Raw genomic sequence first — 17706 nt, 5'->3', positions numbered from 1 at the left:
GGCCGCTTACAACACACACAACACTTTGGTGATAGTCCGGTTAGAGACTATAACCGTTCTTAACACTACACAAACTGTCACAGACTCTTGAACCGGGTTCAAGGGCGGAAATGTCTGTTTCAGCCTGAAGCAACGTATGCGACTTTTAGATGATGTTTGAGAATGAGTCGGTTTTATGGATATGAGTGGATCGGTTTAAGGATTATGATTAGTTTGAGGTTAGGTTAAGTAAGTAAGTAATGAAAGCGAAAGAAAGAACACGAGACAAGGATTTTTATGGATGTTCGGAGCAAACCCTCCTACGTCACCCCTTCTTCTCAGGTTATGAGAAGGATCTCCACTAACTTTTATAGTTACAACAACACTGCCGGTCGAGCCTAACTCGCTACTCGCCGGTTACACCAACTCACTCTTGATGTAATACAATAACACAACACAATACAACTTTCTCTCTCTTAATAATTTTCAGAAACGTTTTTGACAATTTGATGCTTTTTATTGCTTGTTCTTTTTGATTACTTCTTCCTTGCCTTCTATTTATATGAAAAATATGACAACGGTCATATTTTCTCTCTCCAGGAGATTGGCCGCTGGAAACCGGTAATGATCAAGAGGCTTGCACGCCTTCCCTCTTGGACAGATCAATTTGGACACATGCCAGACATGCGCTTAGCCGGTTTGCATGTTGGACACATGGCAGACATGCTCTTAGCCGGTTTGCATGTTGGACACATGGCAAACATGCTTTTAGCCGGCCGCCTGCCTGACAGCTACCTGCTGCCTGGAGATTGCTTCTGGATTTGGACAAGCATGCCTGACAGCTACCTGTTGCCTGGAGATTGCTTCTGGATTTGGACAAGCATGCCTGACAGCTACCTGCTGCCTGGAGATTGCTTCTGGATTTGGACAAGAATGCCTGACAACTATCTGCTGCCTGGAGATTGCTTCTGGATTTGGATTACTCATTTAATAACCGGAGCTTGACAGCATTTAATTAACCGGAACATTTATGACCGGAACATATTTATGACTGAGCGACTCATTTAATAACCGGAACATTTATGACTGAGCGGCTCATTTAATAATCGGAACATTTATATGACTGGAGCGGCTGCATTAAGTGTCGGTTGACCGGAGCCTTCTTTCATTAAATGCCTGTTTGACCGATCTCCTAACTGAACTCCAGTTGACCAACCGGTTGACTGAACTTCTTGGACGAACCGGTTTTGACCGATCTCCTAACTGGGCTCTAGTTGACCAACCGGTTGACTGAACTTCTTGGCCGAACCAGTTGCTTTTTACTTCAAACCGGTAATGATCAAGAGGCTTGCACGCCTTCCCTCTTGGACAGATCAATTTGGACACATGCCAGACATGCGCTTAGCCGGTTTGCATGTTGGACACATGGCAGACTTGCTCTTAGCCGGCCGCCTGCCTGACAGTTACCTGCTGCCTGGAGATTGCTTCTGGATTTGGACAAGCAAGCCTGACAGCTACCTGCTGCCTGAAGATTGCTTCTGGATTTAGACAAGCATGCCTGACAGCTACCTGCTGCCTGGAGATTGCTTCTGGGTTTGGATTACTCATTTAATAACCAGAGCTTGACAGCATTTAATCAACCGGAATATATTTATGACTGAGCGGCTGCATTAAGTGTCGGTTGACCGGAGCCTTCTTTCATTAAATGCATGTTTGACCGATCTCCTAACTGAACTTCAGTTGACCAACCGGTTGACTGAACTTCTTAGCCGAACCAGTTGCTTTTTACTTCAAATCGAAGTCAAACAACCGAACGGTATATATATTTCCAACCGAATGGATTTTGCTCAATTTCCCTAAAATAGCCAAACTTTAAATATTATATGCAGCCAGTGGGATTTGATCCCTGGTCACCTGTGTGACAAGCAGAGGTGTTAACCACTACGCTATAACAGCTTCTTATTATATTTAAACCAATTAATATACTTGATATAACTTAGCGGTTTAACATATATATTTGAACTTAGTTTTATCTATTCATTAAACTTTTCATAAGTTATAACAATTATTTTCTTATCAATTTCTCCCTTTTTGATTATTTAGAATAAATATTCAAAAATCGTAATGTGTGGCCGGTTTGAAAATTAACTTACTTAATTTTTCTTATCAATTTCTCCCTTTTTGATTATTTAGAATAAATATTCAAAACTTGTAATGTGTGGCCGGTTTTTAAAAAATCTTATATTTGTTTGGCCGGTTTTAAAGAGCTTACATTTGTTTGGCCGATTTTAAAGAGCTTACATTTGTTTTTGCCGGTTTCAAAGAACTTACATTTGTTTGGCCGGTTTTAAAGAGCTTACATTTGTTTGGCCGGTTTTAAAGAACTTACATTTGTTTGGCCGGTTTTAAAGAACTTACATTTGTTTGGCCGGTTTTAAAGAACTTACATTTGTTTGGCCGGTTTTTGGAAAACGGTTTGGTTTAAGGAGAATTTTTTTTTTTAACAAATTTTCTTCAAATTTTGTAATCTAACAATCCTAAAATATTTCTAAGGGAAGAAAACTTAGACTCGAGAAGTGGCTTTGTGAGGATGTTAGCCACTTCATTCTTGTTCCCTTCATGTGATGTGTTCTTCAGCAGCCGGCTGTCCGGATGCAATGTTGTCTCTTCCAAGCTTATGTCTTGATTTACCTGCATTTATAGACAATAAAGAATCTGGTCCCCATTTTTCTTTGGGTCCGTGACTTATTAGTCCCTTGGGAATCCAAACTTTAATAAGTCGGATAACTTTCCCGGTTATAGTTCTAATTACTTTTCCGGTGCTTGGCTTGACATCTCTATGTTGTCCTAAGAGTGCCTTATTTTGTGGTGACCTTTGATTAATTCTATGTGGTCGTTGATCAGTTTGTTTACCTGTTGGCCGGGATACTTTCCTTCTCTCAGGATGAAGCCATCTTTCCGAGACAGTTGGACTTACATATTTTATTTCTTTTTCCGGTTTTGAGTCACGTTGTGCCTCATTGTCGGTTGATGAACTCTTGACAAATCTTATGAAAGGAAGAATGTCTTTTGTGAGTTTCATCCCGTTGGAATGCTTGTAAGTGGCGGATTTGTTATAACCAATACCAAATTTACATTTGGGATGTCTTTGGTAATTAGACATCTGGCTTACCGCTTCACTAGATCTCTTCCAAGAAGCCGTGACATATTTGATTCTCTCATTTTCTTCGGTTAACGATTGGACTGTCTCTTTGAGCTTCTCATTCTCTAAGGACAGTCCAACCGGTTCGTAAGTCTCGGTTCCGCTTGGCTCACCAGCGGTACCACTTGACTCTCCAGTTTCATATTTTGTCCGGGTCGGTATTAAAACAACCAATTTTTTGAACTCATCGACCATGTCGTTGAGTGCAATAACTAAGTCTTCTTTAGTAAATTCTTCAGAAGAAAAGTCGAATACCTCAGATTCTTTCTCCGCCATGAAGCATGCATCAACTTTATCATCGCCGACGCTAGATGATGAGTCGTCTGAATCGCTATCGGCCCATTTGCTATTGATTTCAGTAGCTATCAAAGCCTTATGCTCTTTCTGGTTCTCCTTTATTTGGTCGCAGCCCTCACACAGTTGGATCAACTTCTCCCAAATTTCTTTAGCAGATGAGCAAAACATGATCTTACTAAACATGTTTTTGTCCAACGACTTGAACAAAATGTTTTTGGCAACATTATCAAGGTTATTCATCTTCTTATCTTCCGTCGTCCATTTGTATCTTGGCTTATCAATCTTTATCGGACCATCGGTAATAACATACCACATGTCGTCGTCTTGTGAGGCCAAATGCACTTCCATCTGTATCTTCCAATCAACATATTCTTCGATGCAGAACATGGGGGGCTCGTTGATGAAAGACATGATGATATTCGGTTGCTTGAGTGTTAAGAACTTCGCTCTGATACCACTTGTTAGGATCGGGGACGCCCTTGGAGGACCGGGGTGTTTCCGGTTTCAAGAAGGGTGGCCGCTTACAACACACACAACACTTTGGTGATAGTCCGGTTAGAGACTATAACCATTCTTAACACTACACAAACTGTCACAGACTCTTGAACCGGGTTCAAGGGCGGAAATGTCTGTTTCAGCCTGAAGCAACGTATGCGACTTTTAGATGATGTTTGAGAAGGAGTCGATTTTATGGATATGAGTGGATCGGTTTAAGGAGTATGATTAGTTTGAGGTTAGGTTACATAAGTAAGTAATGAAAGCAAAAGAAAGAACACGAGACAAGGATTTTTATGGATGTTCGGAGCAAACCCTCCTACGTCACCCCTTCTTCTCAGGTTATGAGAAGGATCTCCACTAACTTTTATAGTTACAACAACACTGCCGGTCGAGCCCAACTCGCTACTCGCCGGTTACACCAACTCACTCTTGATGTAATACAATAACACAACACAATACAACTTTCTCTCTCTTAATAATTTTCAGAAACATTTTTGACAATTTGATGCTTTTTATTGCTTGTTCTTTTTGATTACTTCTTCCTTGCTTTCTATTTATATAAAAAATATGACAACTGTCATATTTTCTCTCTCCAGGAGATTGGCCGTTGGAAACCGGTAATGATCAAGAGGCTTGCACGCCTTCCCTATTGGACAGATCAATTTGGACACATGGCTGACATGCGCTTAGCCGGTTTGCATGTTGGACACATGGAAGACATGCTCTTAGCCGGTTTGCATGTTGGACACATGGCAGACATGCTCTTAGCCGGCCGCCTGCCTGACAACTACCTACTGCCTGGAGATTGCTTCTGGATTTGGACAAGCATGCCTGACAGCTACCTGCTGCCTGGAGATTGTTTCTGGATTTGGACAAGCATGCTTGACAGCTACCTGCTGCCTGGAGATTGCTTCTGGATTTAGATTACTCATTTAATAACCGGAGCTTGACAACATTTAATCAACCGGAACATTTATGAACGGAACATATTTATGACTGAGCGGCTCATTTAATAACCGGAACATTTATGACTGAGCGGCTCACTTAATAACCGGAACATTTATGACTGGAGCGGCTGCATTAAGTGTCGGTTGACCGGAGCCTTCTTTCATTAAATGCCTGTTTGACCGATCTCCTAACTGAACTCCAGTTGACCAACCGGTTGACCGAACTTCTTGGCCGAACCAGTTGCTTTTTACTTCAAACCGAAGTCAAACAACCGAACGGTATATATATTTCCAACCGAATGGATTTTGCTCAATTTCCCTGAAATAGCAAAACTTTAAATATTATTTGTAGCCAGTAGGATTTGATCCCTGGTCACCTGTGTAACAAGTAGAGGTGTTAACCACTACGCTATAACAACTTCTTGTTATATTTAAACCAATTAATATACTTGATATAACTTAACGGTTTAACATATATATTTGAACTTAGTTTTATCTATTCATTAAATTTTTCATAAGTTATAACAATTATTTTCTTATCAATTTCTCCCTTTTTGATTATTTAGAATAAATATTCAAAAATCGTAATGTGTGGCCGGTTTGAAAATTAACTTACTTAATTTTTCTTATCAGTATAGCATTGGAAATTTGGGACAGATTTTCTAAAAGTCTGGAGCTGATCAGTTTCCCAAAGGAATGAAAAGAAATCAAAGAAGCAGCACTACTTAAAGGAAAATGAAACAGATTCGCAACAAACGTATTCAAGTGCGACTTTGGAGTAGTAGTTTACAACATTTGGCAGGAACGTAATGCGATAGTCTATGGAGAAACCCGTAGAAGTGTTGAAGAATTATTGAGAGACATAGTCTCGAATTGTGGCGCACTTGCGGGAACATGGATAAAAGTTCCAAGTACAGAGCATAATTAGAATATCAGCAGGAATTGGAATTTACCATTTACTGAAATCATTAGAAACGAAAACATTGTAATTAGATAGTTCATTTACGTTTTTATTTTTATTTAGAATGATACGACTTCAAAATTATTCTAGGTCTGCTTAGAAATGATCTCTTAATCTCGTGGGTTTTTTTTTCCGTTTGTGGGAATTTTTAATGAAATGACGTTAAGTCGTTTTTCTCCCAAAAAAATTATCTTTTTATTTATCATAATACACACAATTATTTTTGTGTTATTATTAACAAAAATATTTGCACCCACATTCGTATTGGTACCCTTTTTTAAATCACACACATTTATATGATTTATAAATCAATGATTTACTAATCAAGAAATTGTCACCCAATTCTTATACAATTTTTTTGTTATATTTATCACAGAATGAATAAGATAACTATATCATAAATATTTAATTGAATAAAATATAATTTCTATATAGAGATTAGAATATTTATTCATATATAAATCATTCTTCACATAATCTTTACATAAGAAATTAAAATATTTAATCAATTAAAATATTTATTTCAACACTTAATTTTTATAAAAAAAACTAGAATATTTAATAAAATAAATATTCACCATATCACATGATTTCTACAAAAAAAAAGTATAATATTTCAAGCATCTTTGACCGAAGTCGTTTAAACATTTATTTTTAGTTGCACGTTTGCATCCCGTAATATCAACACGTTTCCCACATTATTCTCAAATCAAACCAGACTTTTCTTGTAATTTTTTTATTTTAAAATATTAAATCCATTAATAAGTCTGTATTACAATTGAATAATGTATATCAAATATATTATATTAAATTAAAATTAATATATTCATATATATAATATTATATATTATTGCTTCTCTAATAGTAAGTCACCAAAAAAAATTATATATTTCAATAACTTAGAAAGATAATCAAATAAATAATATATCATATATTATTAAACAAATATATATACAATTTCTTATATATATAAAAATACTTTTATAAAATACATAATAATTAATTAAATTATTAATTATTATAATTAATTAGAATGTTGACCATTTATCTTTAATTAAATATAAAACTAATTAAATATATAAATAAATTTTTATGTTATCAATTATTCGTTTCTTAATTAATTAGATGATCTCTAATATTTTATAATAAAATTTTCTCAATAAAAAAACACATAATTTTATAATAAAATTCAAAATTATCTAATAAAATAAAATAGATAAAAATAAATATTTATTTATATACGTATGGACGGATACATTAAAGTTACCTTGCCTGTAATTTTTTTTAGTATATAACAGTAAGATAAAAATATATTTGTGTTTAGTCTTTCATGCTGCTGTGTAATTTAATTTTTTAATATATAAAAAGGTTATATATTGTTTGAATATTGATTATTTTGGAAAAAGAAGGAGATTATGACCGGTCTAAATAATTATTTTTTAAAGTTTGTTTGATATGATTATTTGGTGTTTTTTTATGAGGTTGTTTAAATATTGATTATTTGGGAAAAAGAAAGAGGTTGTGACGAGTCTAAATAATTATTTTTTAAAGTTTGTTTGATACGTTTGTTTGAGTGTTTTTTTATAAGGTTGTTTGAATATTGATTATTTTGAAAAAAAAGTTGTGATTGAGTCTAAATAATTATTTTTAAAGTTTGTTTGATATGGTTATTTGAGTTTTTTTTATAATTTATGAGTATTTTTTTATTTTAAATTTTTTTATTTTGTTTAAATTCAAAATATATTTTCCAATGAATATTTATTATTTTTAAATATTTAACAAGGGACGAATCTAATCTATGTTATGGAGTCCACCGAGAATATATATATATATATATATATTACGCAATAATTTCTTATTTTTTCAATTTAATTCATTTTCTAATTTTTTAATTCATAGAAAAGTTGGCAAATTTTACGATTATTCATAATTTTTATGTTACTTTTTAAGTTTATCCTATTTTTTATTTTTATGTCCACCTTAATTCAATTTTCTAGATTCGTCCTTGTTAATATATGTATATAAATTTTTAGATAATTATACTTATTATGAATGAACATGAATCATTATATTATTAGCTAATATGCATGATATATATATAAATAATTACTTAACAACATAATCAAATAAAACATAACGACAAATGTATTTCATGTCTTCATCGAAACACTTACATTGTCACTTTTGAACAATAATCGACGTGAAACGATTATGCATGCTCAAAATAAACCTGGGTAGATTATTCTCACCGAGATAATTTTTGTGAAGACAATTTCAACTTCGAGTTTCTTTAAATGCATGGTTGGAATAAGTTCTAACACAAAAAACTTATTTAATATCATTATACAACTGACATTCATTTTATGTCATGACTAATCATACAAGTTCTATAAAAGAAATTAAAATGCTTCAAAATATAAATGACAAAGTCATTTTAGCAAATTAAATTTCTGCAAAAAAATCGTTAAATGCCCCAATTCATTTCATAATTTTACACAAGAAATTAGAATGATTCTAACATCCATGGTTAAAATCATTTTGACAAATTAATTTTTTAGATAAGAAACTGTTATGGGCACTCATTCCTCTCACAATTTATACATAAGAAATTGAAATGGTTTCAACATCAACGACTATAGTAATTTGAAGTAGTCTGATTTCTATAAAGAAATCATTGAATATAGTTATTTTAACTAGTCTGTTTTCTGTATAGAAAATCATTGACTATCCTATTCATCTCATAATTTTTACACAAGAAATTAAAATGTTTTCAACGTCAATATGACTAAAGTCATTTTAACTAGTCTGGTTTTACCAAAAAATACTATTCATTCATCTCATAATTTCTACACAAGAAATTTGAATGGCATGAATGACTATGGTCATTTTTATCACACATCAAATTTCTACAAAAGAAATCATTGACTAAATTGAGATTCAAACAAGGAACCTTCCTTTCACCTCGCATCCATGCATCTGAACATTGAACCACTATGTCAATGCACATTTTTGTCGTTCTACCGTTGTTTACGACCTTCTATCTTTTTTTTTTCGGAGAAACTTATTATTCTCTTACTTTGTCGTAACTCTGTCAACAAACATAATAACTTAATATCATAATCAAAAGGTAAATATATGAGACAATATATATATATATATACATATACAAATAGACTGTATTTCCTTAGATAGCCTATTCTTATTTATTATCACGTTTAATTAATTTAAAAATGCATATATTTATAATTAATTATTTTACAATTGAAACCATATGTTTCAATTATAATTAATTTTAAATAATACCATTAATTAATTTTATTAATTAAAACTACTTTTTTTCCATTTTATTTTCCAATATATATAATTATCTTAGCATTATATATATATATATATATATATATATATATATATATATATATAAAAAATAAAAGTTACGATACTGCCCTTTTTAAGTTTAGCGTCATTAAACAATAACCATTGACAACTCTTTTAAAGGATTTAGAATCGTCATCATCATTCAAGCAACGTTCATCATCTCTTTTGTAATATCACAGCTCGTATTTCTGAAACATCAAATACAACAAATTTCGATAGAGCAAACTACTAAATAATTTAGCACAATGAGACTGTTTTAAGATTGTTAGTATTATTGTCTTTAAATAAACAGAAAAATATATATACATATGATGTTACAAATAAATTAAATAAAATTAATATATGAGGAACAATATCACCGAATAAATGGTTGATTCGAGGCATGTGCTTAGCACACATTTTCCTTAAAACAGTTTCATCATCTCTCGCTTGTGCTGAAATTTATCGCAGATGGCTATCTCTTAGGTTACAACGAATCTAGTAGTGATTCTACACTGAAATCACTATGCATCGAACTTGATCAATGTACCTGAACTATCACCGAATTTCAACGGAAATTATCGAGTGAAAAACTCGAAAAACACTCACAAAAAAATAAGAAGGCTTTTGGATTCTAGAGTGAAAAAATAAAGGATGAAATGATGTGAAATGAATAAAGAATGAGTATATGTTACTTAGAATTATAGCTTCAAATAAAATATTCAAACATTTATTAGCAATAAATATTGCTCGTTCATTTGTTGCTTATACGTTGATTTGCAGAAATGCAATGTTAGACATTCAAGGCTAATTAATTGAAAAGTCCATACATTAGCTAATTAATTGGTCAATTAAAGTTAAATGTTTATTATATTAATATATTTTAATTTTCTAATTAGACATTAAATATTATTTAAACAATTAATATTTAATTATAATTTAAATTAAATTCATCGTTATTCACGTTTGAATTTAGTAGGAATTTTATTTGATTTTATTTACTCATCCCTTGTGATAACCCTTGTGATAAAGCTTAATTCCAACCTATAATATAATGCAAACCTACCTCCTATCATTGTTAACTTAATTGTAAGCATATTAATCATGTCATCTGTTAAATAAAAACAAAATAATGAAACATATATATTTCAGTAGTCTTACCTTTTAAAAGTATTTTTCTATTTAAATAAGTCAATGTTTTTATTAAATAATTTATTTAAAGAAATTATCAAATGAATAGTCTTGTAAGTATAACGACAAAAACATACTGAACTTAAATATAAATTAAACAAATAAATTAAAATAATTAAAATTAATTTGTGCGAAGATTCTCTAAAGTAGAGATGAGTCACTAACCAAATCCTTAGGTTTTTGAGATCTAATCTCATATAAGGTTAAGATAATAATTACATTTTATAAAATTTATATGAGATAATTGAGATTATTGAAAGTTTAAAGTTTTTTTCCTAACCAAATTATCAACATGTATTATAAATAACAAATAAAAAAATAAAAGATTCATATTAATTCATTGAGTCGGGTTGAGGTTCAGGAGGCCCTGTGAGGACGAGATTGACGAGGGGTATGATAGCTCTCTGCGCGTTTTCGAGAGCACACAAAATGAGTGAATTGTTCGATAAACTAATTTTAAGAAAGTATCAATTCAAGAAACACTATGGGAACGAGATCCAAATAATTGATAAATCTATTAAAAATTCCGAAAGAAATGGTAGGAAGATGAAAGAACAGAGACACAAATCTAAAGCTCAATTTGGTGTAATCTATAAATCTGTTAAGAAAGAAAAGAGAGATCTTACCACTAAAAGTACTAATCAATTTCAGTTCTTATGACATGTTTTGTTTTAATTTTTTGATGTTTCATTATTTCGAGGTAAACCTGATCTTGTATTCATTTTCTCGTAGTTCTATTTTGTTGAACTTGTCCCCAATCTTAGTTTGTATAGATGGATATATGTCAATGTTAGATGTGATTTTCACAGAATCCGAGTGCAATAATGAAATGTCTTTTTTTTTTTTTTTTTTTTCAAATATTTCAATGACTTTCACGACTTTAAAGATAGTGTACGTGAACATGAGTTATTATATTTAAATTTGAATTACGAGTCTTCACAATTAATTGTTTAGAAAGTTGGAAACAAATCACATTAATTAGCACAACATTGTTTTCTTAATACATGCCACTTTATATATTAAACAACCATGTTACATTATTACTATGACACATTAACAATATAAAAAGCATCATTATTATGGTGGTGATAATACATGGTTGGAGGACTCAATATCACATTAATCAAATCAACTCCTGTGAAGATGGAATCCAAACAAGATGATCGGCCGGGAAGAAGTGGCACACCGATGAAGAACCAGGCTTGGTTCCTAACACCTGAAACGCCACGTGGGTTTGGCTCCAATTGGAAGTGTCCAAGTGGCAAACCGCAACAGCCTCCACTCTATCTCCATTCTCACCTCTCAACAATAACTTAAACACCTTGTTCTCACTCTCTTGATAATGACAATAGAATATCGCATAAGGGTAAGGCATGGAATGACAAGGCACGATTTTTGAAGCCGCGTTGTATTCAGAGAAATCCATGATCGTGAAGTTTTGGAAAAGAATGTCTGATTTCGTCAGATGAATGGTGGATACGGATTGGATGTTCGAGACATGATCAAATCCAAGGACACCACGTGCAAAGTCGAGCATGGACTCCAAAGAAGTAACACATAACTTGGTCTCGCCTATGCTTGATTTCTCTCACAATCTTTAAGGGTTTCTTCCATGGCTATTTCTTGTGGGGATTGTGGACAAAAAGAGAATAATCTAAGGAGGGAAGGAAGTTCTTGAGATGAGAAAGGGAGAGATTCATCCTCCTTTCTTGGCAAGAAATGAGGAGAGGAAGAAGGGTCCCTTTTAGGAAAGTGGATAGGAATTGTGTTCCCAACCTTAAGATCATCAAAAGTGAAAAACACAATCATCGATGATGGATCATCCATCATCATGTGATGGACTTGATGATGGTGGGGATTGTGATGAACTACCATTTCAATATGAGCGTCCGAAACCATTTGATTATTATGATCATCCTGTCCCCCGACAGATAATTTGACAGATAATTTGATTGATTGACAACTTCCATGAAGAAACTGTTGGTAATCTTATCTCGTAACAATTACACGTAAATAATATATGAAAATAATACAATGATAATAAAACAGATACAACCGATTATTTAAGAGATGAAGAAAAATCTTCTCGTTTGTTCTGAGACCTGTGGAATCACAGTTCCCTTAAAATAGTTTCACCGTCTCCCGTTTGTGCAGGAGAGTTTCGTCGGTGGCTGCTTCCCATGGTACAATAGAACCTGTAATGATTTAGCACATAAAAACCACTAAAACAACGAACTAGACAAAAATACCTGAATCACAATCACCGGATTTCGCACAGAAATGATCGAGTCAAGAAACTCGAAGAATACTCACAAAAACACTCACAAGAACAATGAAAGACTTTAGAATTCTAGAGTGATAAGTGATAAGATAATGTATGGAGAGGAATCAAGGTGAGGGGATATTTAAAGTTGAAAATTAAACTCATAATCAAATCTTTAATCCAACGGCCACTAATCCATCATCCATTCTTTAAACGGTTATCCTTGCTTGCCTTTTCATTATCTTTGCAAGTTACATCCAATCATAAGTATTTTGTAGTTACAATAACAATTAACACCATTTGCTAATTGCCTCATTCAAAGCATTAATATTAATTGTAACAATTAACAAATTTAATTCACAATTAATTTGATGTGAGTTTCATTTAGATGAAATTTTACCTTAATTCACATTTGAATTTTATGTGAATTTCATTTGGATTAATTTCACTTTAATTCACATTTGAATTTCATGTGAATTTCATTTGGATTAATTTCACTTTAATTCACATTTGAATTTCATGTGAATTTTATTTGGATTAATTTCACACTTAATTCACATCTGAATTTAGTGTGAATTTCATTAGACAAAATATCATTTCCATTTAATTAATGGAATTTTTTTAATTCCAACATAAACTACATAGATGAATAAAAAAATTACTTAGTTGTACATGAATATGGTATATTAAAAAAGTTAGATTATTGAATAAAAGTATTTACCATGAAAATAATAAGATTGAAGAAAACATTCCAAGAACCATGTCTACAACCCATATTTCTTTTCTTTTCCAAGATATGGCAAGAAGAATGAAAATTATTGATCATCTTCTAAGCATAAGGCTAATGGGTGATGTATCTTCAAAAGAGAGCCAATAATTTAATTGAATGATTATGATGATATTGATATTGTCCTTAATTAAGGAGTCCCTACTATTTTTGTCCATTTCTTTATTTTGTTTTGCCCCGTACTATCATATAATATGAATCCACTCATTGTTGAGCTGGCTTTATGTTATTTAAGATGAAAAGGAATTAACATATATAAGAGTTTATATTAAAACCTCATTTAGTCAATAAAAAAATGTTTGTCAACAAAATTTACCAATTTTTTGTTTGGTTAATTCGATCTAAAAGTTTATTGAATTATTATTATTATTTTTATTCACTCTTCATCTAAATTTTTATTTATTTAATTCAATCATACTTTTTATATCAAATATATATAAACAAAATCTTTTACTTTCACATTTTAAATAAAATTTTATTTATTTAATTCAATCACACTTTTCGTATCAAATATATATAAACAAAATAATGTTTTATACTTTGATATTTTAAATAAGATTGTGATTGTGATAAAATATTAGTTTTCAAATAATCTCAAATTTTTAAATATTTTTACAATAATATTGATATCTAGCCATTATACATATTGATGAATAACAATTGTATCTCAACATTTTTTAGTCTTCATTAATGGTACCTCGATCAAATGAAATTAATGTATATTTATTGAAAAATATTGAATTCACAATAATAAAGTTTTGAGAGCAAATCTGTATAAATATCATAATAGATAACAAAATAACAAAGATATGTTACATGAAATAAATACCTCTCTACAATCAAACAAATTGGTAAGCTTTTTGACATAGCACAAAAATCTCATTAAGCAAATTGTACATGACATAGATCGTATAACAACTGGCTGTGACCAAATATAATGATTAATGACAATTTATTTCCTCAAATATAATGACAATTTATTTCCTCAAATATCAAAACAGATTATCTTACTAGAAAACTTGCAAAAAAGTATCTTCAGTTGGAAGAATGATTATTGTAGCTGCTCAGCCAAGTTATGGCATGCCCGATCGGAGGACATCAATAGGTCGCTCCTCTTTTTTGTAAACCTTCTCCTGATTTAGATCGAGTCTGGGAGGGCATTACCCGGGGTTTACACCTGCTGGAGTTGTTCTGGTAGGCGTTTTGGGATTAGTAAGCTTTTTGTTGATCCCAATTTTTGTTTTTAAATTTTTTTTATGTAGCTTTAAATCGGAGGAAACCATTTCTTACTGATTTTGATCTTATGATGTTATATTTGTGAGTTGGTTGCTTGGGATCACTACAACAAAAAATAAATACTTTTGGCGACACATAAAATGGCTGTAATCGATGCTTAAAAGCGTCGCAGAAAATATTGCCGACGCTTAATTTAGTGCCGCCGGAATATGTCGTAGTGACACTTATTTATACTCCGGTAATTTAAATATTGTAAGCGCCGCCAATGTATTTTATTTTGATTAATTTTTAATCGATTCTCTTTAGTAAATTTTTAGCATTTTTGGCCTTCCTAATTTTTATATTTTTGGATGAAAAGCTAGATCAGATTCATTTTACTAGTTCTTCTTTGACAATATTTCATTCATTTCAAACGAAGACAATATTTCATTCATTTTATTTGTTTCAATATTTATGTAGTTTCCCACCTCCTCTAAATTATGTGTATCATTATTGTATTATAATAACTACCTCAATTATATATATGAAAATTACATAATGAAGATAGATCACCTTAATATTTTAACTTATAAGATTTAGATGCTAGATTCACCATAATAAACAAAACTAACCAAATCAATCTCAGATTATGACTAGTTTGTTTTATATCCTTTACTCATTAATATAATCACTAATTAAGAGCAATTGATCACAATTTATAAAACAGTGTTATTTTTTCAATAAAGTTCGTCTCATTGCAAAAATGTCCATCACAAAAATAATTTTTTTTTGACAAATTAAAGGAGCAAAGCAACTAGCAAAACATTAAAATAATGTTATTTTAAAGTAAATCTAATATGAAATTGATAGATTAACAGTACATAATATTCCCTATACTAAATTAGATTTAATATTTATAAATATTATTTAATATAAAAATATTTTATAAAAAATAACTCTAGCTAAATAAGATGTTAAACCTAGGGGTAAGCAAACGGGTAAACCCAACTCGTATTACCCAACCCATATTGAACCCAAATTAAATTTACCCAACACATAATTCAACCCAAATTAAATTTACCCAACCCATAATTCAACCCATATTATTTATTAATATGGGTTGGGTAACCCAAATTATTTTATTTTTATTTTTTCATTTAACATGTATTTGACTCATTTAACACGTTTTTGACATGTTTAACATGTTTTTGACATATTTAATACGTTTTGACATGTTTAACACATTTTTGGCACGTTTAACGCATTTTGATAAGTTGAACACGTTTTTCATTTTTTGGCATGTTTAAAATGTTTTTAACACGTTTAACACATTTTTGACACATTTGACATATTTTTCACGATTATGACACATTTTCACGATTATGACACATTTAACACATTTTGACACGTTTTTCACGTTTTTGGCACGTTTAACAAGTTTTGACACGTTAAACATGTTTTTCACATTTTAACACGTTTAACATGTTTTTCACATTTTTGGCACATTTAACACAATTTGACACATTCTCCACGTTTTTGGCACGTTTAACACATTTTGACATGATGGACACTATTTTCATGTTTTGACATGTTTAACACGTTTAACACATTTTAAAAATGTTTGACACATTTTTCACGATTACAACACATTTAACATATTTTGACATATTTTTCACATTTTTTGCACGTTTGACACGTTTTTCATTATTGTGACACATTTAACACATTTTGACATATTTTTCATGTTTTTGGCACGTTTAACATGTTTTTCACATTTTTAACACGTTTAACACATTTTCACATGATTTCACGTTTTTGGCACATTTGACACGTTTTCCATATTTACCACGTTTTGGCACATTTTGACACTTTTAACACGTTTAACATGTTTTTCACATTTTTAACACGTTTAACACATTTTTACATGTTTTCACGTTTTTGGCATGTTTTGACACATTTTCCATTTTTACCACGTTTTGGCACATTTTGACACTTTTAACACATTTTTGACACATTTAACATGTTTCTCATATATCCGACAAATTAAATACGGTTTTCACACGTTTGACGTGCCAAAAACGTAAAAAACGTGTTAAACTTGTCAAAAACACGTTAAACGTATTAAACATGTCAAAAACGTGTTAATAGTATTAAATATGTTAAAAACGTGTTAAACGTGCCAAAAACGTAAAAAACGTGTTAAACTTGTAAAAAACACGTTAAACGTATTAAACATGTCAAAAACGTGTTAAACGTGACAAAAACGTGAAAAACGTGTTATTAGTGTGAAAACGTGTTAAACATGTCAAAAACGTGTTAAACGTGCAAAAACGTGAAAACGTGTTAAACGTGTTATAAGTGTGAAAATATGTTATAGATATTAAAAACATGTTACACGTGCCAAAACGTGAAAAACATGTTAAACGTGTGATAACGTGTTAAACGTGTGAAAAACGTGTTAAACGAGTAAAAAACGTGTTAAACATAACAAAAATATATTAAAATGTCAAAATCGTGTTAAACGTGCCAAAAACGTGAAAACCGTGTTAAACTTATCAAAAACGTGTTAACGTATTACATACATTAAAAACGTGTTAAACGTGCCAAAAACGTAAAAAATGTGTTAAACTTGTCAAAAACACGTTAAACGTATTAAACATGTCAAAAACGTGTTAAACGTGACAAAATGTAAAAAACGTGTTATTAGTGTGAAAACGTGTTAAACATGTCAAAAACGTGTTAAACGTGCCAAAAACGTGAAAACGTGTTAAACGTGTTATAAGTGTGAAAATGTGTTTCAAATATTAAAAACGTGTTAAACGTGCCAAAAACGTGAAAAAACATGTTAAACGTGTGAAAACGTGTTTAATGTGTGAAAAACGTGTTAAACATATCAAAAATGTATTAAAATGTCAAAATTGTGTAAAACGTGCCAAAAACGTGAAAACCGTGTTAAACTTATCAAAAATGTGTTAATGTATTAATTATGTTAAAAACGTGGTAAACGTGCCA

At 31.2% G+C, this 17706-nt stretch overlaps 1 pseudogene; it reads right to left on the bottom strand.

The window, feature by feature from the left end:
* Nucleotides 1–11388: 11388 nt before the first annotated feature.
* LOC124917921 lies at nt 11389–12304 on the bottom strand (annotated as a pseudogene).
* Between the last annotated feature and the right edge of the window lie 5402 nt (nt 12305–17706).

The sequence above is a fragment of the Impatiens glandulifera genome, unplaced genomic scaffold (assembly GCF_907164915.1).
Source record: "Impatiens glandulifera unplaced genomic scaffold, dImpGla2.1, whole genome shotgun sequence".
NCBI lineage: Eukaryota > Viridiplantae > Streptophyta > Magnoliopsida > Ericales > Balsaminaceae > Impatiens > Impatiens glandulifera.
The sequence above is the reverse complement of the archived record's forward strand: the minus strand, read 5'-3'. Positions and strand labels throughout refer to the sequence as shown.